Source organism: Panthera onca, chromosome D4 (assembly GCF_046562875.1).
Source record: "Panthera onca isolate mPanOnc1 chromosome D4, mPanOnc1 haplotype 2, whole genome shotgun sequence".
Taxonomy (NCBI): Eukaryota; Metazoa; Chordata; class Mammalia; order Carnivora; family Felidae; genus Panthera; species Panthera onca.
In genome coordinates, this window is record NC_138351.1 from 69,832,074 (window position 1) to 69,855,719 (window position 23,646).

The window sequence follows — 23,646 nt, forward strand, 5'->3', positions numbered from 1 at the left end:
GGGAACAGTACAGGAATCAGGGCCATCATGACACATGGATTAGAGATAGATGCAAGAGGGTGGGGGGAGATAAATAATAGATAAAAGCTAATGGTAAATAAGAGTATGATAGATGGTGATATGTGCTAAAGAAAAAAATGCAGAAAAGCAAGGGATGCACTGGGAAATCAGAGGTAAGAGGGACCTGCCGATTTTAGTAAGGCAGTCAGAGAAGGCCTCACTGAGTAGATGACATTGGAGTGAAGACCGGAGGAGGCGAGGGAGATGATTAGGTGAGCATCTGAGGAGAAGCCATTCTAGGCAGGGGAATAGTCATTGGAAATGCTAATAGGAAGAAGGATGTCACACATGTCTCAGGAACAGTAAAGAACCCACTAGGGCAGAGAGATGCCAAAGAGGATGGGAATAGGAGTCTAAATAGCATTAGAGCCAGGAGCTCTGAGGGCTGCATCTTGCAAACCATCACTGTAAATACTTTGGGATTTTGGTCTAAGCAAGATGGGAAGGATATAGAAGCTGTGAACAGTGTAGTCATGACCTGACTTCTTTTTATGAGGACCACTCTGGGGGTGCCTGGGTGGCTCAGTTAAGCATCTGACTCTTGGTTTCAGCTCAAGTCATGATCTCATGGTTGGTGGGTTTCAGCCCCACATTGGGTTATATGCTGACAGTATGGAGCCTGCTTGGGATTCTCTCTCTCTCTCTCTCTCTCTCTCTCTCTCTCTCTGCCCCACCCCTGGTTGTCTCTCTGTCTCTCTCTCAAAATAAATAAATAAACTTAAAGTAAAAACCTTTACTTTAAATGAACTTAAAGTAAAAAAAAAAAAAAAAAAGAGAGAGGACCACTCTGACTCTGACAGTTTAGGGGACTATTTCAATAATCCTAGGGGTGCCTGAGTGGCTTCATTGGTTAAGTGTCCAACTCTTGATTTCAGCTCAGGTTATGATCTCACAGTCGTGAGACTGAGCTCTGCATTGGAGCCACAATCAGTGTGGAACCTGCTTAAGATTCTCTCTCTCTCTCTCTCTCTCTCTCTCTCTCCCTCTCCCTCTCCCTCTCCCTCTCCCTCTCCCTCTCTCTCTCCCTCTGCCCCTTCCTCCCTACTGTCTCTGAAAAAAAAATGACAATGTTCAATAATCCCATAAAAGATGATGGTGACTTTGAAGGGAGCGGTAGCCACAAATATGGTAAGAAACGATCAATTGCTGGATATATTTTGAAGAAAAGGAAAACTGAATTTGCTGAAGGATCAAAAATAGGATTTAAGAGAGAGGAATCATGGAGGACTCTAAAGAACAGAGCTGCCATTTGCTAAGAAGGGGAAATTTGCCAGGATACAAGTCTGAAGGTAAGACTGGGGACAAGATCAGGAGCTTAATATTAAATATTCCCAAATGGCTTTTGTACACATGTGTACAAAACAGACCAGATACTTATACACACACACACACACACACACACACACACACACACACCATACATTTTTCTTGTATTTTCCTCACCTTCATTAACAACATCACACTATTCCATTCAGGCATTCATGCCAGATATAAGGGCTCTTTTTCACACTCCCTTTTCCTTCAATCCCACATTGAAGCATCCCTCAATTCATCCCTCTCAGCATTAGACAAGTTCTCAAGCCATGAATACACCTTGTTTTTCTGTTTCAGGGCACAAATCCTTCACTCGATCTAGATAATCCACCTAATCATGTACTGCCCTACCTTCCTTGGCCAATATCAACTTATTCTTCAAGATACAACTTAAATATCTTTTCTTTGAAGGCTTCCATGAGCCCATCAGCAAAATTACCTGCTCATTCCTCTTACTGAAGTATTACTTATCCATCCAGCCAGTATAACTTTTCCACTTTGGGCATTTGTTGGTATTTGTAGTATAGCATACATGTGGGAGTGACAAGAGATGAGACCAAAAGAGGAGAAAGGATTGAGTTTATGAAGGACCCTGACTGTAATGCTAGGGGATTGTACTTAGTCCTGAAGTTGATTAGGAATAGTGGCATTGTTTGGAGAAGGTAAGGGGCCTGGTTTAATGCGAGTCTTCAAGGATTCACTCCACTGACAATGTGAAGGATGAGCTAGATAGTAAAGTAAGTCAGGCAAAACTTGATGACTTCCTAAAATAAGGTAGGGATAATGGGGATAGAGACAAAAAAGAGAACTTTTCTGAACTAGACTCCATGCACTGGGGATAATAACATTTATTGAGCCTTGCCACTGAATCAGGCACAAATTTAAGAACTCCTCTTGTATTAACTCACTTAATGCTCTTAATCATCTCATGAGGGAGGTAGTATTCCTATCCCTATTTTGTGAAGGAGTTAAACTAAGACATAGATTTACTAAGCTGCCCAAGTCACATAGCTATTAACTAATGGAGGCTGGATACGTATACTGTCAGCTGCTCCAGGACCCATGCTCTTCTCCCCTACTCTATACCTCTTACAACATAATGAATTAATATAAAACTATAGTTAGCTGCACAAGAACATTTTATCACCTATATCAATCCAAATTGAATGTCTACTTCAATCTTTTTGCAAAATTACCCTGCCAAAATACACCATTCGTGAGCAGTATATTCTACAATTCGTGTTTATATGGATGCTTACCCACTATGTGATGTTTCTCTTAGCTTTTTTTCTCCCTCAGTCAAATGAGGGGAAACATCCAGCATATGGAAGCATTTCCACACTGCAAGTTATACTGAAGGGGAATATTATGCAATTTGCAAACACTGTCAAATGAAATATAAATATGCATTAGAAAAAATGCTACACATAGACAAAAATATCTTTGTATAGAAGATTCATTCAGTCAATCATTTTTTCATTCAACCAACATTAATCAGGCACCCAATTTATGGTAGGGGCAGTGGTCAGCAGTGAGAAGAGAGAGGTGAATAAAACTTATGCCTTGTCATGAAGAAACTCGCAGCCTTGTGATTTTTATTTTTAAATGGCCACAGCTGGATGAAAATATTGCAGTTGATTCTCTGTAACCCTCTTAAAGATAAACAGAGTTCTGTGCTTTGATTCAGATAGAGCCATGATCTCTAGTTCTACCTCTTAGAAGCTGGACATGCTCCCCCCCCACCCCCCATCTAATCTGATGAGCCTCCGTTTCCTCAAATGAAAATAAGATACTACCTTCCATGGTGGTTATGAGAATTAGGGATTATGCCCAGTACATAACTCCTAGTTTGAACCAATGAACAGTAAGTGAATGACTACTGTGGCTTTTTATTTTTCAATCACCAGTAAGCTTTCCAAGGGTCCAGCCAAAATTCACAATGAACCAAACATTCCCACCTGTTCCCAAATGAGCAAATAACAACATACAGCAAACAGAAACCTCCCTAGTGACTTCAAGTAGGAAGGAAATGGCCCTACTATCAGGAACTGAATTGACCAAGTTCTTGCAAAAGCAGCCAATGTCTTGTCAACAGCTAACGCACAACAGGAGGAAGGACAAACTTTTTGAGCATTAGCCTATGAATGTGGAATGAAAGTTGCCAAAGAAATGGTGAAAACTCATACAGCAATGCAGGGACCAGCTCCCTAAGCACCAATGCCCCTGTGGAGAAATAAAATCGGAGTTTTCCTAAAGATGTCCAGACAGGTTTTCTTTAAAAAGTGACACTAGGAAAACGGTCAGTTCTTTACTGATAAGGGGACCCCAGTAAACAAGTTTTTAAACAAGTCCCACCCACCTTTCCAGCTATGAGTCAACAGGGGACTCCCAGTAAAAAAGAAATAAATGGTCAGACTGGTTCTCCCACCTCCACAGGGCAGGCATCTCACCGTATAAGGGATAACTAATTGGAGGAAATCAACAAATGCCAAATACGTTCTAAGTGTCAAACATTATGTCAGGCTCTTCTCCTTGGGCAACTTGTTTAATATTCACAACAATTCAAGCAGGTAGGTAAGTAGGAAGCTATTATTTCCATTTTGCTGGAGGAAGACACTGAAATTCAGAGAGGGTAAGTTAGAACTCACGTGAAGCAGTCCAACAGGTTTTCTCCAGAAAAGACCCCAAGATATGACCATTAGTAGGTGGAATTTGGGTCTTGATCTTCCTTACATGAAAACCTCTGTTCATTCAGTTATGCCACTCTGTCTCTCAGAGTAAAATCAGAAATGGGTTGGTATTTCAGATTTGGGGTACATAGAGACCCCAAACAAGTCTCTGCCCTTCTCTATCATGGACTCCCAGCAGGCTGACCTCATTGATGAGTACTCCCTGGGCTTGGCAAATGGGCAGCACCAGCAGGAGATTAGAGGGTGCAAGGAGAGAGAGGTCAGGCATCTCTTCTCCTGTTTCTACCCAGCCTTGCTTTCCTGAGTCACGCTGAATTCCAACAGCTATGGGGCCTGTGTTGGTCCACTCCTCTTCGAGGGGTCTAGAGTCCAAAGCCTACCTCCCATCCCTTTCCGCCTGGGGCAGTAAGTCCTTCCTGATGTTGACAACTCCTGGAATACACCATGCCTTGCGTATTCCCTTCATGGTGCCCATGCCTCATAAATACTCTCTTCACAAAATTATATTCAGCTAAACCCTTGGAGTGTGCCATTAGTCTCCTGCTAAGATTCTAATGATATATAATGAGTTAAAAACTGTTGTATATTTAATTCTACCACAGTTTAGATTCTCAAATTGGGTCTTTGGGTATCTAGTAAATAGCATCAACTTGTATCTTATGGAAATGAGTCAGCTGAAATCGAAGAGAACACATTTTGTTTGGATATGATGAGCTGGCCGGAGGGACAATACACTCCCCACATGTTATTGGCAAACTCTGTGGTGAATGAAGCTTCCCAGTCACACTTGGAATGTGATGTTTTTCATGAGGCCATGCTACAAAGATGAGATCCAAAGAATATGAAAACACACTGTGCAGACCCTGCCAAGAAGCTCTCTAGAATGTATGCAAAATGGAGCCGAAAGTATTTGTAACTCTGTCATAGAAAGTAAAGCTTCAGTTGGGAAAACTTGACTGAGATCACTTGAGCTCTCCTGTCGCTGGCTTTTGGAAAGGAGGAGTGAGTAATTTGAAAATGAATTAAGAAGCCTTTCAGCCTTAATGACCTTTTTGAAGTTTTCACAGGGCTCCCACACAACAGTAGTTTGTCCAGGAAACACATAAATCAAACAGGCCAAATTGTGGGGCTTGAAGTCATGCCTCAGTGGGTCTGCTCGGTGAAGGTTCAGCCTCTGTTTACACTATAAAAATGAAGTTGAGATTTTAGCTCCTGATCCCCAAAAGTATGCTTCTTGCCCCCACTCCAAAAAGTGCACCAAAAAACAATCACCAGATACTTGTCCTAAAAATTCCCTGCACGATTGTCTCCTTCTCTGCCTTCACCCACAACTAAACACCTGACTTGTGGTTAGTTACATGACGCACAGAAGGTGTTTGTCTTTGCAGAAGTTTGAGAGGACAGTTTTGTGGTTGGGGTTCTTTGGTCTTACAGCTTTTGGCCTTATTGCAAACACACTACTTCAATTTTTATGCCTTCTTTCCTGAAGAACATTCTATAAGACTATGTTTACTTTTCTAAATCCACCTATGACTTGTTTAGTATCTATCTTCCCTCTCTTCCCTTCCCCCCAACCCCAACAAAGTTTTCCTACATGGATTTTACACCCACAGTACAGTACACGGTAGGTGCTCAAATATTTCCATGAATAAATGTAAGCGTTCCATTAACCTATTTATATTTTTAATCAGTGACCACTGTTGTGTGGGTTAGGGAATAGGGCTATAGCAAGCATGACAAGTTTTAATTGCCCTGAACACAGGAGGTATTCTTCTTTATCCATCTGCTAGCTGTGTGGCTTCAGGAAAGGTAACCCATCTCTCACTTTTCCCTTCCATAGAGCAGGGACATGAGCTCTTGTCTCACTGATCATTGTGGTGATTAAATACTATAAACTCTGTGAGGGGCATGGCACAGCGATGGACTCATGAAAGAGGCTTCCTAAAGTCCAGCCCAGGCCATTCCTTCTGAACTGGTACCAGGGACACACTATGTGAATAGAGTGAAGGATGGAGGAGATTAAGGGAGGTTCCTTATTTGGAAGAAACACGGTTTTAGTTTGATTTAATCTAATTTCATCCTACTCAAAGCTTTGCTGATGTTTCAGACCTTGTACCTAGGCAACTTTCTTCAGGTTTCCCTAGAGGGCAGATAGTATTGTTAAGCAGTTTGCTAATATATGGCTACCAGGAATATTTCAAATGACAAATTTTACATGTTATCCAATTTTTCCATCTCTGAATCCTCCCCTAGCTCTCTAGCAGATGCCAATTGGTCCCCGATAGTTTGAGAAGTCTCTAATTCCACATGCGCTTCCCACATTTGACTTCTTCATCATTTAGAAACGCTTCCTGTGTGCCGGGCACAGTGCTACGGACTGAGGTTAGGAAGGAATAAGACATGACCCCTCAGCTAAAGGCGTTCACATTCCAACCAGGAAGACAGACCAACAAATAAAATTCTACAGTGTAATCATGATGACGGGTTGTAGGAAATGTTGAATCCAGGGTCAGGACAGGGGTGAGGCAAGCGAGGCACCTATGGGGCAAAACTGAAGGAGCCACTCGCTGTCAGGACCCCGGGATATGCAGAGTCAGCACTAATACCACCCTGATAATGGAAGCCTGTTTAACTTTTGCACCCAACGCACGTCCTTAGTACCTTTGCCCTGGCCCTGGGAGAAACACAGCAGAAAGATGCAACGCCTCTCTACAGAGTCTAGGAAGTTTCCTGGAGCAGATGACTTTGAACTCAAGCCTCTGAGAAGGGAAGGAGTTGGCCAGGCAGAGAAAGGTAAGGGTAGGGAAGGATGTGAGGGCATCCTTGGCAGACTGTCAGCCAAGTGCACACCTGTAAAGGTGAGAGAGAGCATTGCTCACGGGTGTACCTTCAAGTAGACTGACACAGACGGCTCACTGCAGGGTGGAGGTGACAGTGCGGAGAGGGGTGGCAGGACAGGGACTGACTAGGAATGGGTCGAGGGCCAGTTCATAGGACCCAGGAGAGAAACAGGGTGTATATTTGGGAGGAGTGAATAATTTATCATTGAAGCGGGACACTTTTGGGGGTGAAAGGAGGTGCTATCTCTACTTGTCAGAGCAGCGAGAGCAAAGTAGGATATGTCTGTGTACTGTGCATCCACAGGCCATGGCAAGCCGATGCCTCCCGACTCCGTCCTCAGGCAGGCTTTCCCACCCCCACCACGTGTTGCACACACATCACTCTTCCGTATCTAGCGCAGACCTGGGAGAAACAGAGGAGGTCAGACAAATGGCTTGTGACTAGGAGTCCAGTAAAACTCCCTCATAAATGTGAGTTTTAGAACTGTGTTGAGGCCAGTATCACACCTTGTATGTAAAGACCATGTGGCCAGCTTGGCAAAGATCTTTCTACTCTTTAACAAGTGTGTACTTGCAAACATGAATATGTTATCTGAGTTTTGCTTTTCAAGTGGGAAAAGGACTGTGGCATTTTTGTGTATGGTAGTGAACGGGCCAGAAATTGAAAGAGTTTATCCCACCAAGCATGATGCCAGTCTGCCAGCTCACATCCCTATTACCCTCCATGGGGTTCTAGTGATTTCTGAGTAAGCTCTGCTGAGGCATGGCTGGGGCATGCAATGCGATTCTGGATTTGAGTGAGGTTCCGATGCACTGACTGGAAGAAAATTGTGAAAGAGAATACTCATTTACTTAATGGCATTTAAGACAAATGAGGTCTTTTGAGACACATTGTCCCTCGTCATCATAACATTGTGATATAGTTATGATTCTATTTCACTTTTTATTATTAAGTATAGAAAAGTAGAGAGAAAAAGTGCAATAAACACCTATAAATCACCTGGACTTACATAGCAATAACATTTCACTACATTTTAGTTCATGTGTGTATGCACATGTATGTACACATACACAATTTCCAAAGCAAAACACAGATATCAGGATATTTCTCCCTTAAATACTTGACTTTGCATTTCTAAATGATGAGAACAAGTTCCTTCAAATACCTAATAAAATTAACAGAAAAAAACCACAGTAACTCTGTAACATCATCTACTACAATTTTCATACCCAAATTTTCCCAATTACATTCCAAATTTTCCGAGTTGGACCTTCAAGCTTGTCCCAATCAAAGACAATGTACTGCATTTAGTTATTATGCCCCTTCTCTTAAATCTTTTGAAAATACAGAACAATCCCCATTTCCTTGGCCCAGTGAAGAAGCCAGGCCAGTTGTTATGTAGACTGTCCACTTTCAGGACTTGTTCTCTTGCTGTGTTGTTTCCTCATGATGTCTATTCTTTTTGTCCTATTGACATTCCTATGTCCTATTCCTTCTAGTAAGCTGGAAGTTGCATCTATAGGTTTAGTTATATTCTAGTTAAAAGTCTGTGGCAAGAATACATCATAGGTGAGTCTCTTTACTTCATATTAAATCACACTAGGAAGCACACTTAACCCAATTTATCATAAAGATATTAGTGATACTGACATCAATTTAACTGACCCTACTTAGGGAGGAGAACTCTAAAGTTAGGGAGATTAGTAATGTACCTAACATAATGCAATTAGTAAGAGATTGAGGTGGAATTCAATGTGTTACCTGCCCAAGCAAGTCAGAGAGGGAGGGGCTGAGGGACAGATTCTCAAAATATCGTAAGCAGACAACTAGGACTATATGACAGGGCCCAGATGCAAGCCTACAAGAAATGCTCATGGAAAGAGAACTGTCTTCAATGGCAGTGGGTGGGAATAAGACGATGAGTTGTGACCAGCTCAACATATGAGCTGATAAATGCTTAGTGGGAAACTTTCTTTTGAAAGCTTATATTACAGTCAATTAGGCATTAAAGTAAACTTTTTAATGCTCTGTTACAAACAGACTTGTGTTACAGCGTTTGAGAGAAGGCAGTCAGAGATATGTGTAAGGAGCTCAATGAGCTGATCTGGCACATAATAGGCAGTTAATAGCTATTTGTTCATTGAATGAACCTATTTGTGTCCAGTGTTTAGCACTCATTCTGCCTCAACCCTGACAGCTAATCAATCCCAAGGCCACTGATGGTAGTTCTTCAGTATCTCCTGATTCCATGCACTCTTCCACATCATTCCTCCAAATGCCTTACGGTGAGCCACCATCTCTCCTGAAAATACTGCAGCAACCTCCCAATTGGTCTACTCTCCTCCACACGTACCCCTTTCCAATCCATTTGCCACACTGCTGCCAAAATAATCTTAACATTGTGAGTTGGATCGAAAAGAGGCTTAAACCCTCTCAGTAGTTTACACTTAGAGTAAGACTCAAGAGTCTTGCCTTGTCTGACAAGGCTCTGCATGATGTATCCCATCTACTTCTCCAGGCTCCTCTCTTTCTCTATGCCTTTTCGTTACATCGTTCTACCTCCATTTGTCTTGCCTTCTTCCTTGAACACATCCATCTCTCTCCTACTTCTGAGCCTATCCACATGCTGTTCCTCTTGTCTGGTATCCTCTGCCTCCTACTCTGCTTTATAGCACAGACATCCTGACTATTTCACCTTGAATAGCACTTTTTCCAGGGTGCTTTCTTGGACTTTCAGATTGGGTTAGATCTCCCTATTACAGTCTTCATTTAATGCCTTGCTTTTAATTTGTAGGTCTAATCAAGTTTGTGATTAAATTACTGCTTATATATAATTGCATGCATGTTTGTACATATGTCTTTCTAACTAACCTGTTAAGTGCCTATCTATAAGGAACCACCTATAATCCCCAGCACTCTGTATAGATCTAGCACAAGGTAGGTGCTTAATAAAAAATAGCTCAAAGTATGAATGAAGAATGAATGAATGAATGAATGAATGAAGTTGTTTCATGCTTCTACTCACATATCATTTCTAAGACTGGTTAGTGGTTTTGGTCCTCAGTCCTCCATACAGTGTCAGCTTTGCAAACCCTCCTTTATCGATCAGGATTCTACAACATTAGGGTCTTGGGTGCCCTAACATTTGGGCCGTAAACATACTGCAGAGCAGAACATTCCTTCTTCATTCATGTCAACTACCAGGGGGCAGGTGTAATAGTAAAGGATAGAGCAAGAGCTAGGAAAGCCCAAAGGCAATAACTCTACAGATTTGCTGTAGGGGAAGTGGGAAGTGGAGATAACAGAGGAGACTTCCTAAATAAGCAGACTCCTGACCTAGGTAGTACAACTCTTTATGAGTTGGCCAGAGGAATAAGAATAGAGAGGGTGGGCATTCTAGACAGATGGAACAGCATATGCAAAGGCATGGAGAAAGGCGAGAATATAGCACTTTCAGGGCACTGCAAGTAGCTTAGTGTGGCTAAAGAGTGAACGATGAGACCAGAAGCTAGGAAGGTACATGAGATGTGAGTCTTCTAGTCATATAAAGGAGCTTAAACTTTATGCAAAATATAATGGAAAGCCAATGAAGGAGATATGGCAAGGAGTGAAATGAGTAGATATGAATTTTTAAGCGATTGCACAAACCATGTCTCAAACGAAGAAGAAAGACACACACTCCAAATTCAATTTGGTAAGTGTATTGAATTCGATTTGATAATTCTTGACTTTGTCAGGACATGTGTTTTTGTGCTTCTTTTTCTACTTGCCAAATCAAACATGCCTATAGCACTGTGTAGAAGTAGCATAATCTGCTACTTAACCCTTTCCTTCTCTAGTGCAGAGAAGATTGAATTAATGCATTGCCTAATTACTTACATATGAGGCAGGGTCCCCCTTAAGTTGTCCCAGATAGTTGGGTTCTGCTGCTGGTTTTGTAGTTTTTATTTATTTAACCAGAGCTAGAAACATGGAAAACAACAGACTCTGAGCACGTGGATGGGTTTCCTTGCAGGAGTCTGAGCTGGCAGTTATTTTAATTAGCAACACATTTTATAAGGGCAGAATCAGAAATGGAAACATGTCAAGGCCTCTTTAGCTATTAAGTTTGGCAGACTCACATGAGTGTGCCTGGGCATGGTAATCAGCTCCTGACTACCTTCCATCTCTCCCAAGGGAAACACGTGAACGTATGGAACTCTCCCCGTGCACAGGGCACCCCCTTGGGTGTCGGAGGACTTATCGATGTCACATACCAAATGCAGAGGATGCGGGAGTCCTCTCAGAGGTAGTTCTGGGAAATAAAGTCTTCTCAATTTAGGCCTTAGGTCATTCCTATTTCATCTACCTCCAAGCCAATTTCTCTGTTCTATTCTGTTCTATTCCCTTTCAAGAAACAACCCTTCTAGATATGCATCCCAATTTACTACATTTACCTCTCTAAAATCTACTTTGCAGTTGACAAATGATTTCCTCTTCTTATTGCCACAGTGGTTTCCCAGAATCCTGGGTGTGTGTGTGTGTGTGTGTGTGTGTGTGTGTGTGTGTGAACCTACCTTCTAAAAATTACTGGCACCTATGTATACTGTTCTAATATGAAGGTCTCCTCAATGAATGAAGCTGACAGGGCATCATCTCTATTCCCTCATCCATTCATTGAATAGTCACTCAACTTCTTTCTGTGCCAGACATATGCTAAGTGTGGGGCATAGGAAGAAATAGGTCTGTGAATTTGAGAAATTTTCAATTTAATGGGGAAAAGTGACCCACAGACTGGGTTAAAACAAAGTGATTAGGGTGGTGATAGACATATACACAAGGTTCTCCAGTTTGCAAGTGTCAGAAACCAATCTGAAGCAGCTTGATGAAGACTGAGAATTTGCAGGCAGGTGAAAAAATATTCCATTAAATTCAAAGTCATATTTTGGGAGCAGACTGGAGGACTTTAGACACAGCCTCTCTCATGCTATCACTCTTTCTTTGTGTCTCCTTTATTCTTCTCTCCCTGCTGACTAGCTTTCTCTGCCTCTCTCAAGCTCCTAACAGTTCTTTACCCAAATTCAAACAAATATCCCAGACTGAAATTAATCTCTTAGTTACAATTCAAACATTTCAGGGTAGAGAATCTGATTGGATTAAGCATCTATCCCTGGTCTGATCAGCTGTGGCCAGGTGGTGAATTGTCCGCTACAACCGGTAAGTGGCAGTCACTCCATGCAAACACAAATCAATATTCTGAAACTCAACATGTGCAGCCTCAAATTTGTTCTCAAGAAGACCAAAAATTATTTTCCTATTCCATGTTGTTTTTCTCTACAATAAGACATTAACATCAATAGATACCTTTCATGTGATTAGCTAGATTTCTTGGGAGAATACAAAGAATCCACGGGAGTCAGTTTTAAACTTTTAAAAGAGAAATAGCCGAGGGAGGAGAGAGAGGAAAGAAATCCTTTCATCCTAAAAAACACAATGCACCAAAATTTCTAAAATATCTGATGCAACACCGTTTTGCGCTATGTTCAGTTTTTAGGCCAAAGATGCCAAAATTGTGGCTTATCCAATGAGGACAGCTTAGCACAAATTGCAGAAGTCCATAAAAAGAACTGTCTGGTTAGAATGTACTGGAATCTTACTCCTGTAACTTGTAGATTCAAACAAGCCCTTGTTCTGCCCTATAAACACCTCCTGAAAGCTATAAGGGCTTTTCAAGGCCATTGACTTAAGACCGTAAATTATTGTTTGTAAATATAATCTCTCCTTTCACAATCCAACAACACCTAAATTATTAAGACCTGTCACAATGCCTCTGGAACCAATGAATTAAAAGCACTTGTCAATCCATTTTGGAGCAGACTGGGTCAAAACAAAAGAGAACAACCTTGACTTTGGGGCGCATAGCCTCCAGTTTAATATCTGTTGCTTTGGTATTAAAAAGTACTTTTAAAAGTATATAACTACTTTTGCTTTGAGATGCTGGCAGCCACAGTCAGAACTGTAGCAGATGATCTGAGTCTTCCCAGGAGGTGGCTGCAGTAAAAAGCAGAGTTGGTACTGGCCACAAATCTCACTGGCATATTGGGTGGCATCTACCTTCGTTCGTTGTCAAGCATTCATTCGACCAGTACTTGGTTCCTATTGAACCCTGCCTGTGAGGTTCTGTGGGGAATCCAAGGACAGGCAAACCACAGTTAGTAAACACACATCACTTCCAGTCTAAAATGAGGGATAGCTAAACAGCAGAGCAGAGTGTACTAAGCAAGGTACAAGGCACTTGGAAGGGAGTGTAGTGGGTAAGGACCCTGGACCTGCCATTCCTAGCAATGTGACCCTGCTCAAGTTTTTACTGTCATTTAACATTAGTGTTTTCTTTTTTTAAGTTTGTTATTATTTTTACTTGACACACAGAGAGAGAGAGAGAGAGAGAGAGAGAGAGAGAGAGAGAACATGCATGAAAGCAGGGGAGGAGCAGAGGGAGAGGGAAGGAAAGAATTTCAGGTAGGTTCCATGCCCAGTGCAGAGCCTGACATGGGGCTCAACGCAGGGCTCAGTCTCATGACCGTGAGATCATGACTGGAGCCAAAATCAAGAGTGGGTCGCTTAACCAACCGAGCTACCCAGGCTCCCCAAACGTTAGTATTTTCATCTGCAAAATGAGGATAATAAGAATATTCACCTTACGGGGTTGTGGTGTATATAAAGTTAGCAAAGATGGAAAAAGAACATGATTGTTGTATGGAAGAAATATTATTTATCCTAGGCCTTAAGGGATGCTTTCTATATTGGAAAAATAATGTAAATGATATACCATTATTATACATATTAGCTACACAAAATCTGGAAAATTTAGTAAGTGTTAAGAAAAGAAAAATAAACTCCAATTCTCATTTCTAGAGATGACTACTGTGGCAATTTTGGTAAACCTCCGTCTGGTCTTCTTTCTTCTCATATGTTATTACATCTAACAAATAGATCATATAGTTAAATTTCCTATAGTTTAGAGTCACATAAACTAGTTTTTCTCTTTATAATTTTCTAGTGCTTTTTATTTTGGAGGGCCTGCTCCATTCTACAACTTATACACTTTATTTTAATTTATACTGTATTACAGTATCCTCAGCTAGGGCTTCCTGAACTCCCTTGTACAACTCAAGGATAACAGGACAAGATGAAGTAATAGATAACAAATTAAGTAAGCTTTTCTTAGAAAAATAAAAAAGGAAAAGATCTATATTAAAATAGATGAAATAAAGTTGCTCACTCATTAACCCAATTTCCGTGGACACACTATGTGCTGTTGTATACATACTATGTGCTGCAGTGCTTGGCTCTGAGGATTCTGCAACTGCACTAGACCTTGTTCTTGTCCCAAAGAGAACCGCCCTCTCAGTGAACTCAGTCTGAACAAAGTCAGCTAGAAATCATTATTAAACTGTATGCCAATGGGAAAGGAAAGGAAACCAATGCATATTGAGTTTCTATTCTACATGCTGTAGTGAAATACCATCTACCTCTCATGGTGGCCCATTTCACAAGTGAGGAGACTGAGGTCAGAAAGGAGATGTGACTTGCTCTAAGTAACGGGGTAGGTGAACTAGACCTGCAACCAGCTGGTGTCGTGGACGCAGTTGCACAGGGCCTGCTGCTCAAAAGGCCCCAGTTGTCGCCATCTTGAAACGATCATTTCAAGTCATATTTTATTATCATTATTATGAATAATTCATCTTTTAATAATTTTATCTCTGAATTTGAGTTTATAAGTGAAGCCTCATAGGACAATGGCGCACATTCTAGGAACTTAGAGCCCCCAACTCAGGGTACACTCTCCTCTCCCACCACTTCCCTGCCTGTCTGGATGGGTTCTAGGCCTCCTAATCCCTGATTCTGACTCTCGGCTGCCCAACCTTTCCCTCCCCGCCTACTACACTGGGCCTTCCACCCAGGACAGCAGTTGGGTCTTATTGGCAGAAAGAGCTCTGTCTTCTGCCCTTGCCCTCTACCCCAGTAAAGGCCTGTGGCCATGGGGACAGTTAATGTCAAGCATCTCTAGATGGGGCAAGGCAGTGGTTGTTCTTGCCATGGGCTGGCAGTGCCATATTCCGTCCAGCAAGCAACTCAGTGGGGCCCCCTTACTCAGTCCCATCCAGTTACTGACAATGTCCCTGCACAGAGATTGCAGTCCCTTAGGGGCTGCCCATCAGCCATTGGGACCATGATCCTATGGGGAGGGGAGACAGACTTTCACAGCTGGGGCATCACATTTTCTCTTTCCACGGGCTTTGCCAACTATGAAGCGGCTCTGCCAGGAATCCAAACCAGAATGACCTTAAAGCCTTTGTTCCCTATAATGTCCCACAAAGTTAGGGATCATGTGAAACAGAGTGTGAGGTCAGAGGGCTTGAGCCAGCCACACGCCAGAAGTCCAGATAGGAACTTGTCAGCCCGCTGCAGCACCTCTGGGACTCCCCACCAGCTGCCAGGGAGAACATCCATCATCCTTTTGATCATGCATGTGTTGTCTCCCTCCTTTTCTCTCTTCCTGTGGGGCAGTTCCTTTGCTTTACTGTACAGAAGTAACTCTATCTACATGGCACTTCAGAGAAATCTTGCCAGTGGTAACAGGTGGGTGGAGTTGGGTGGAGACAGACCTGAGACATCCTGGAAAAGCACAAATGCACAGTAGGAAGGAACTGAACCAGGAAGGAGGCAAGGGAAACAGAGATAAGGGGGAGAATGTTCTGGTTTTCACAGAGTTGAGTGTTTTCCCAGGACGTGGAACTTGCAGTGCTAAAGCAGGATCGCCCGTGGCAAATTCGGTTGGTCACTCTAGAGGGTCATCATAGAAACAGTGGCAACTAACAGGGCCAGTGTTTTACAGGTGCCAGAGCTGTTTCCCTTCTGTGATCAGATCTCATTCTGGCAACCACTGTGGGAGGAAGGCAGACTCGGTCACCCTCCCATTTATGAAAAAACTCAGAGAATACAAATGACTTAGCCTGAAAAACTTAGTAAGTACTGGAACAAGACTGCAAATCCCTATCAGTTAACAAAACAGAAATAATGGAATCTGATAATGGATATAATGTTCAGAGGAAGAAAGAGAGGAGATGGGTTTTTGAGTTGACTGAAAGCTAGATACTTCCTTGAAAAGAAATTAAGAGGAAAGAATCATTTGGGTTGGAGTATATCAAGCTCTGAATCTGCTGAGTGACACAGAATTTCTTAGTGGTCCAACGTCTTAAAAATGCTCCACCAAAATCATGTTTGCCTAATCAGTCAATCTGTCTTGGATGCTGCAAAGCTCTGCGACACACCTTGGCAATGGATTTCTGCTTCTACTTGGGAAATATTCTGGGTCACCTTCCTGACAAGATAAGCGTAAGAACTGGCAGTAAACTACTGTGACTGTACAGTGAGCAGGATGTAAGCAATATGCAACTAATTCTCTTAAAGGACCCGAGTATGGGAACCACAGAAGAAGCCCAGAAGTGAGGGGGTGTGGCGGCAGAAGTTGGGATTCTCTCTTTAGGATGTTTTTCATTTACATTTTTTTTTCATTTTACCATTACCCATCTTGTTTCTTTCTTTCTTTTTTTTTTTTTTGAAGTTTATTTATTTATTTTCAGAGAGAGAGCACGAGTTGGGTAGGAACAGGGAGAGAGGGAGAGAGAATTCTAAGCAAGCTCCGCACTGTCAGCACAGAGCCCAACACAGGGCTCAAACTTACGAACCGTGAGATAATGACCTAAGCCAAAATCAAGAGTTGGACACTTAACCAACTAAGCCACCCAGATGCCCCCCCCATTTCATTTTCATTTAATTTATTTCTTTGACAATCAATTTGCAGAAGCCATGCTACATTGAGAGACTGCAAAGTCACAGTCCTGCCATTGAGAAGCTTATTTATCTGTCACTGAGGTGGACAGCCTGTGACCAGTGCTATAATACAGGTCTGTCCCTGTTTTGGTGGAAGTCTCCAGAAGAGTAATACAAATGAAGCCTTGAAGAATGAGTAAAGACAAAAATACATCAGGTAAAAAGGTGTAGAAAAGTGCAATTCATTTCCTTCTTCATTTACTCAACTAAGATTTATTTAGCATCTATGGTGTGCCTGGCCCTCTTCTAAGTGATTTGTCTCGGGATGCACAGCTCAGGGATTGTGCTCAAGCCTATCTTACTCCAATTTTCACCATACTGAGACTCCTCCAGAGAGGATCATGACCTTCTGGAAAAGGGCAGGGGCTCTAGGTGGAAGACAGGGGTTAGGTCCAAAGATAAATTTCCCTGTAGTCCTCTACTTCAAGCTTACCTCAAGGTACACATAGGTACACAGACATAGGTACACAGAGAATTTAGGGAACAAGTACAACAAATGTAGAAGCTACCAATCCCTAAGCACATACCACATGCCCAGCACTGGGCTACATCACATTTTAAACTCATTCTAACTTTGCTCCTTATGCCAAAATGCAAACTCAGAGAGACTATTAAATACCTTACCCAAGGCCACACAGCCAATAAGTAAGAAAGTCCAGTGTCTTTCTGACTCATATGCTGTGCTCTTACCCCAGCACTGGACTTTCCCTAAAGCATGTAACGCGTGGCTGCCTATTTCACTGAAATTCTCAACCCTTCGTAACTTACATTCCACCAATTGCTTTACTTTTATAATTATCATCACTCCTTCTGCTACAAAAATTAGTGACTAGCAAACAGGAATTTTTATGACAATCATATTTCACAACAGAACTACAACTGGGCTTTTCTAGGCTCTTCCAATACGGAAGAGCTAGATGAAATTAACTGTGTGAGCTTTAAGACCTCTCCTACTCTTAAAATGAGATTCCCTGAAAACTCCTAAATAAAGCTCATAATTAACCTTGTTGAATTTCACTAGTGAGGAACACTTTTGAAATTTCCCCTCCCTACTCTCCCTGTTTTTTTGTTTGTTTTTGTTTTTGTTTTTTACTTGTTTGTTTTACTGTGCCTTTGTTGAATTCTCCCAAAATGCCAGTTGAGGTTAGCAAAGTTGTGCAAGACCTCATATTATCAGTCTAGGCTATTCAAAGCATATGCTAGTACTGACTGCTTTGTGGATATTATTCCTCTTGGTTACAATTTATGACAACCAAATAGAGCTTTTGCTACAAACAAAGTTGCAATTACAAATTAAAAAAAGAAAAGTATCTGGGCAACACACAGAGAAAGGCTGTATCTCTGAAATTGACTCTTGGTTTTTGGAAGGCACAGTGGGGCAGGGAGAGGCGGAGGACGGAGGATTATGCCTCCTGAATTCAGAGATTCCATCCAGAGAGCAGCCCAGCCTCACTTCTGTGGCAGAGAACTTCGACTCCAGCTTCCATCTGGTTTCCATAAGGCAAGGGAACTTGGCGAATGGCTGGCCACGTAACTGTAGCACGTGCACATCCTGACCACGAGTACCAGTAAAAGGAGCCAAAGGGAATGAAGAAATTTCCCTCAGTTCCTCTGCACAGTCTAGGGCAGGAAAAGTTGCTTTCGAGAGAAATAGAGTGCTCTTCTGCCCTGCTGGGCAGGTTCACAAAGAACTAACTGCTGCACTGAATCAAAAATGCCCAGACCTAATGATGGGGTGTTACCAATTATTCTAGAAATGTCAAGTAGATGATTTAATACCACTGCTGCAATTAATTCTATACAGTTTGCACACAGGAAGCGGGATCTAAGGGAAAGAGCCTATACGTGCATCCAAATGGATATGACAATTCTGTTAATGTGGAGCCTTGAACAGATTACTTAAACAGCCTGAAAAGTATGCAGAGTGTCCTTAACTTATAAGATTTTTACTGATGATTTATATAAAACATCTTGTACACAGTGCATGCTTAATAAATGGTTAATTAATTAAGGTTGAGGTGATGCTTTCTTCTAAGACTTATAATGATTAAAACATGCTTACGTGCTTTATGAAAAAGGTACATCTAGCCCAAGGATACTCCATCAATCTTTTTTATTAACACACCTTTGTTGTTTTTAATTTATACAATTTGCAGTGCTTTAATTCAAAGAATCATGGAAAATGCAGTTTGAAAGGCATGTCCAATTCCTTCACCTTACAGATGAAGGCACCAAGGATGTTACTTACAGCAGAAAAAAGGCCAAATGATCCCCAATACAGACAGCAAGTCAGTGGTAGATCCAGGGCCACCCCCGTGTCCTGACTCTCAGTTTTCCTGTTTACTATTCTACTTGATCTCGTAAATCTTTCTGAGGCTACAATAATTTCAGTTGTCCCTCATAAAGACGCATCATAAAATTACAGATCTGGGATAGGTCTGAAAAGTTCCTACAGTACTGTTTATAGCAGTGAGGTAGTCTGAATGATGGTTCCCAAAGATGCCTCATCCCTGGAACCACTGAATGTTACCTTCGATTTTTAAAAAAGGGACTCTGCACATGTGATTAAGTTAAAGATCTTGGGAGAGGGAGAGTATTCTGAATCATCCCAGTGGGCCTGATATAATCACAATAGTCCTCATCATAGGGAGGCTAGAGGAGTCAGGGGCAGAGGGAAGGCCATGTGATAACAGAAGCAGTAACTGTACTGATGCACTCGGGAGATGGAGGAAGGAAGGGGCCATAAGGCAAGGAATATGGACAGCTTCTCAAAACCGGAAAAGGGAAGGAAAAAGATTCTTCTCTAGGAGCCTGAGAAACTTAACAGAAGACCATGGGGGAGGGGATGGGGGGGAGTTACAGAGAGGGAGGGAGGCAAACCATAAGAGACTCTTAAATACTGAGAACAAACTGAGGGTTGATGGGGGGTGGGAGGGAGGGGAAAGTGGGTGATGGGCATTGAGGAGGGCACCTGTTGGGATGAGCACTGGGTGTTGTATGGAAACCAATTTGACAATAAATTATATATATATGAACTTCCAAAAGGAACCAGCTCCATCAATACCTTGACTTTAGCCCAGTGAAACTGATTTTGAATTTATGGTTTCTAGAACTGTCAGAGAATAAACTTGTGTTGTTTTAAGTCAGTCAGTTTGTGGCAATTTGTTACTGCAGCAATAAAAAACTAACACAACACATAACATAGTATACAGAAATGTTGGCAGTCAAAATATCCAACAATCAGGAATTAAATAAATAAATTATAGAATACAATGCAGCCTTTTAAAAAGTATTGGTTCATATTTATTGAAACATAAAAATGTGTATAATTTTAAATAAAAAAGTAGTTTATGACACCACATATAGACTATGACTCCATTTTTAAAGAGAAAATAAGACTGGAGGTATATATTCCAAATTATTTACAGTGATTATCATTGATGGTGGAACTTTTCTATGTACTTTATATAGTTTTCTGCATTCTGCAAATACGATACAGCAAATGTGTTAATTTTATAATTAGAAAAAAGAGGTTCTTTTCTTAAAAACACAAGTCTATTTTTCCTTGATCCTTTCATTTTATAAAACAGGAAACATATATGTAAAGCAGACAAGTTGCTGACTCAGAGAAGGGATAGCTAGACCAAAGTTCGCAGTTTAGATCTGAGCTTATCCTTAACCTATAAAAGGCATAAGAAGCCCAACTTGACTCATTCCTATGAAAGCTCATAGAGGTGACACACACTTCCTTCTCTGCCTTCAATTCCCCTCTACAGACTGTCCTTTAGTAATTAAGAAGAGTTAATAAGTGCTTCCTCCTCTGGACAAGCCATGAAGAGTGCTACAGAGCATAATTACATGTAGCGTTTTGCAGACTTGCACAGAATCTCCCAGTGTGGATGTCATACCAAAGGATTCCACTCAGAGAAAAACTGAAATGTAAAGAGACTGATATTCTAGACCATTGTGATATTCTCATAAGCCGTGAGATTGAGGTGATTACCGGTTCTTTACTACTCATTTCTACTCTGCTCTTACGAGTTCTTTGACTCTTCTTGCTTTTTCTCATATCTCTTTCCTCAGAGCATGGGATATTCCTTAACCAATCATCCCTGGATCTTTCTTGCTGTTTCCTGTCTAATTCAGTCTGGAACATTCCTGAGTTCCTACAAAACTCCAAAGAGTGTACAGAGTTCTGGGGTTGCAACGGTTAATAAAACAGAGTCCTTGCCTTCAACTCACTTCCAATCTGGTGGCACAGCTAAGCACATGCAAAAGAAGTAAATCTCTTATACAGCAAGTTAATACTAGAGACTGTCAGGTTCAGGCAGCACAAAGGAGAGATTAGAGCTCAGTGTAATTCCAATAAAAGAGGAATGATTTCACAGAGGGGACCTCTGCTATTTATTTGTCTCTTTGCTCTGCGATTCATTCCTCACTCTCTTCCCTGCTCTGCATTTTATCACCGGAGGGTTGATCCCTGAAAACTACATTTCCCAGGCTCCTTTGCCAACTAGCTAGATTCAGTCAGTGAGAGACTCAGGCAGGAGACTGGAGGAAGGCAGAAGGCCAAGTATTTCTGTGTCTCTCTATGCTTAAGGTAGCATCAATGGCTGTGGCTGAATCTCTGTCATGCTTCAGCATCCACTGGGTGGCCCCCACTCCTTATCTCTAGGACCACCTCCTCCTGCTGTTCCTCCAGCCCTGGCAATAGCAGTGCAGCAGCTTCCCGTGGTGGCTCATCTCATAATTGTCTCGCCATCCTCTGTTGGGCTTTTCAGCTCTGCCCAATGGGTTTTTGACTCATTCCCCAGGTTAAATATCCTGCATTTAACTACCAGCTGTGGTTTCTGTTTTACAGACTGGACACTCAGGAGTTGAAGAGCCAGAAGATTCTTAATAGGTAAAAAAATAATAATAATAAATTAATAAATTAAAAAATGAATAAATTAATGAATAAATAATCAATCTAGGTAGAGATGACAGCATGGCCACAGTCCAAAGTGGAAAAAAAGTGACCAGGGCAATCAATGGAGCTGTGTCTCAGAAGTCATTAGGGAATATACTGGAGAGTTGATTGGCAATCTAGGGGGAATCAGATCACAGAGGCCCTAGAGTTCACAAATTGAGGAATATGGATTTTACTCCACATCGCTGGACAATTGTTGAAGATGCTGAACACAGTAGGATGACCAGACTTATTCTTTAGGAAGTTCAACCTGTAAGTGGCAAGAGATTCAACTAAGCAATGTTAAGGAGAGCCCAATGCAGGGCAATAGCAGTGCAAACAGCAAGGAGAGGGTGCATTTGAGCAGAGCCAGTTTAATTTGGCAAAAGGAAAGGGAAGTGTTAGGGGTGTCTGGGAAATGATGAGCGTGAGTGACTGAGTGGCCATCCCAGTGACCAGGAGGAAACTGCAGAGGTGAGCCTGATCTGTGCTAATACGACAGGAAAAGCACTGCTTTGAAAACATGGACTTGAAACTCACAGTAGAGATACCTCTGGGAGAATTTTTTTTTTTAAACCCCTCTTGGTGTAGCCACCATGGGGTGGTACAGAGTACATAGATTTGGAATGAGGCTTTGTGATTTTTCTTTTTTAAGTAAACTACCCGCAAAGCGGGGCTTGAACTTATGACTCCAAGATCAAGAGTCACATGCTTTACTGCCTGGTCCAGAGTACCCCTGGAGGAGATTATTTTAAAAGGCATTCTCACTCACTGACAAATCAGTTTGCGGGAATGAAGGAAATATTTAGAAGATTTATATTGACAAGAAGCACTCACCTTGATTAAATTAATGTAATTCTTAATGTTGTTATTTAATTATTAATGATAAATTCATAAGAAGATGGCATTTTCATGCCACAATGACTGTTCTGTTAACTTATTTTTATTAGCATTACAGGTAAAATACAAACTGCTTTCATGACCTATATTTTAAATACTAGAATGAAATCCTCAGTTTTTAGTGATGATAAAAAGGAAGCTCAGCTGATCTTTTCCCTAAAGGTGACAGGGCTTTGTCCCCTTCCTGTATTCCAGACCAATAATAGCTGATGTGTTAAAATAATTAGCTTATATGTACATGTGTGTACTCTTCTAACTTCTTCATTTGTCTTTCCAAACCCAGAGAATGTCTACTACATAAACAACTTCCAAATGTCATTATATGAGTAAGCACTCTAATTAGAAATTAAGTGCCAATAATTTGCCCTATTAAAAACTTAGCTTTTAAAAAAGGAATGATTTATTTCCCTATTATACCACTTGAATATTATCCTAAAACCAAAGCACTATTTTTTTTTTTTTAAGATTTGTCAAAATCAGAGTACTTTAAAAACAAACTCCCATCTAGTAATACGACTTTGTTTATGTGATTTTGGGTCCTGATGAGTCCATTTGTTCCAAAATTTGCAGGTGCTTTATGAAAACGACTGCCTGAACAATGTGCATTTTGGAGCTACAAGGAGCCATTGAGATCTTGTATTCAATTTTACAGAGGAATAAACTGAGACTATAGGAAGTTAAATAAACTGCCTAAAATGTCAGTTAGTCACGGAGGCCAGCCATATTCCTATCCGACATTCTTGCTATCACCATCACATGGGCCTCTTACCTTCTAGCACTATGGCCACCTTTGGTACCACCCTGTATGAAACCAGAGCATGCTGCTTGACCCAGGGGAGGGAGCCTCCCAGATCCATCAGAGTTCCTGCCTCTGATGACAGGTAGGTGTCAGAGCAGAACAAAGTCACTCAAGCTTCACCTTTGGGGAATACGGGTTTTATTAACTTCACACGCTCACTCCTCTGGCTGTACAGCTGCAGCTTTCTGAATACAGTCCATCAGTCTCCAATGGGTCCT

At 41.5% G+C, this 23,646-nt stretch overlaps 1 protein-coding gene and 1 long non-coding RNA gene across 3 annotated transcripts in view; one reads left to right on the forward strand and one right to left on the reverse strand.

Annotated features, from left to right (window-relative positions):
• LOC132663107 (uncharacterized) overlaps positions 1–23,646 on the reverse strand; it is a 514,936-nt gene that overhangs the window by 314,418 nt on the left and 176,872 nt on the right. The window lies entirely within an intron of this gene.
• Positions 949–23,299, forward strand: LOC132663106 (uncharacterized). 2 transcript variants are annotated; one of them, XR_009602899.3, is made up of 4 exons: positions 949–1,349; positions 16,753–16,938; positions 21,643–21,684; positions 23,200–23,299. It is a non-coding gene; the product is annotated as an uncharacterized LOC132663106 (long non-coding RNA). The 2 variants fall into 2 exon arrangements; XR_009602898.3 differs by lacking the exon at positions 16,753–16,938 and having other exon boundaries at positions 955–1,349.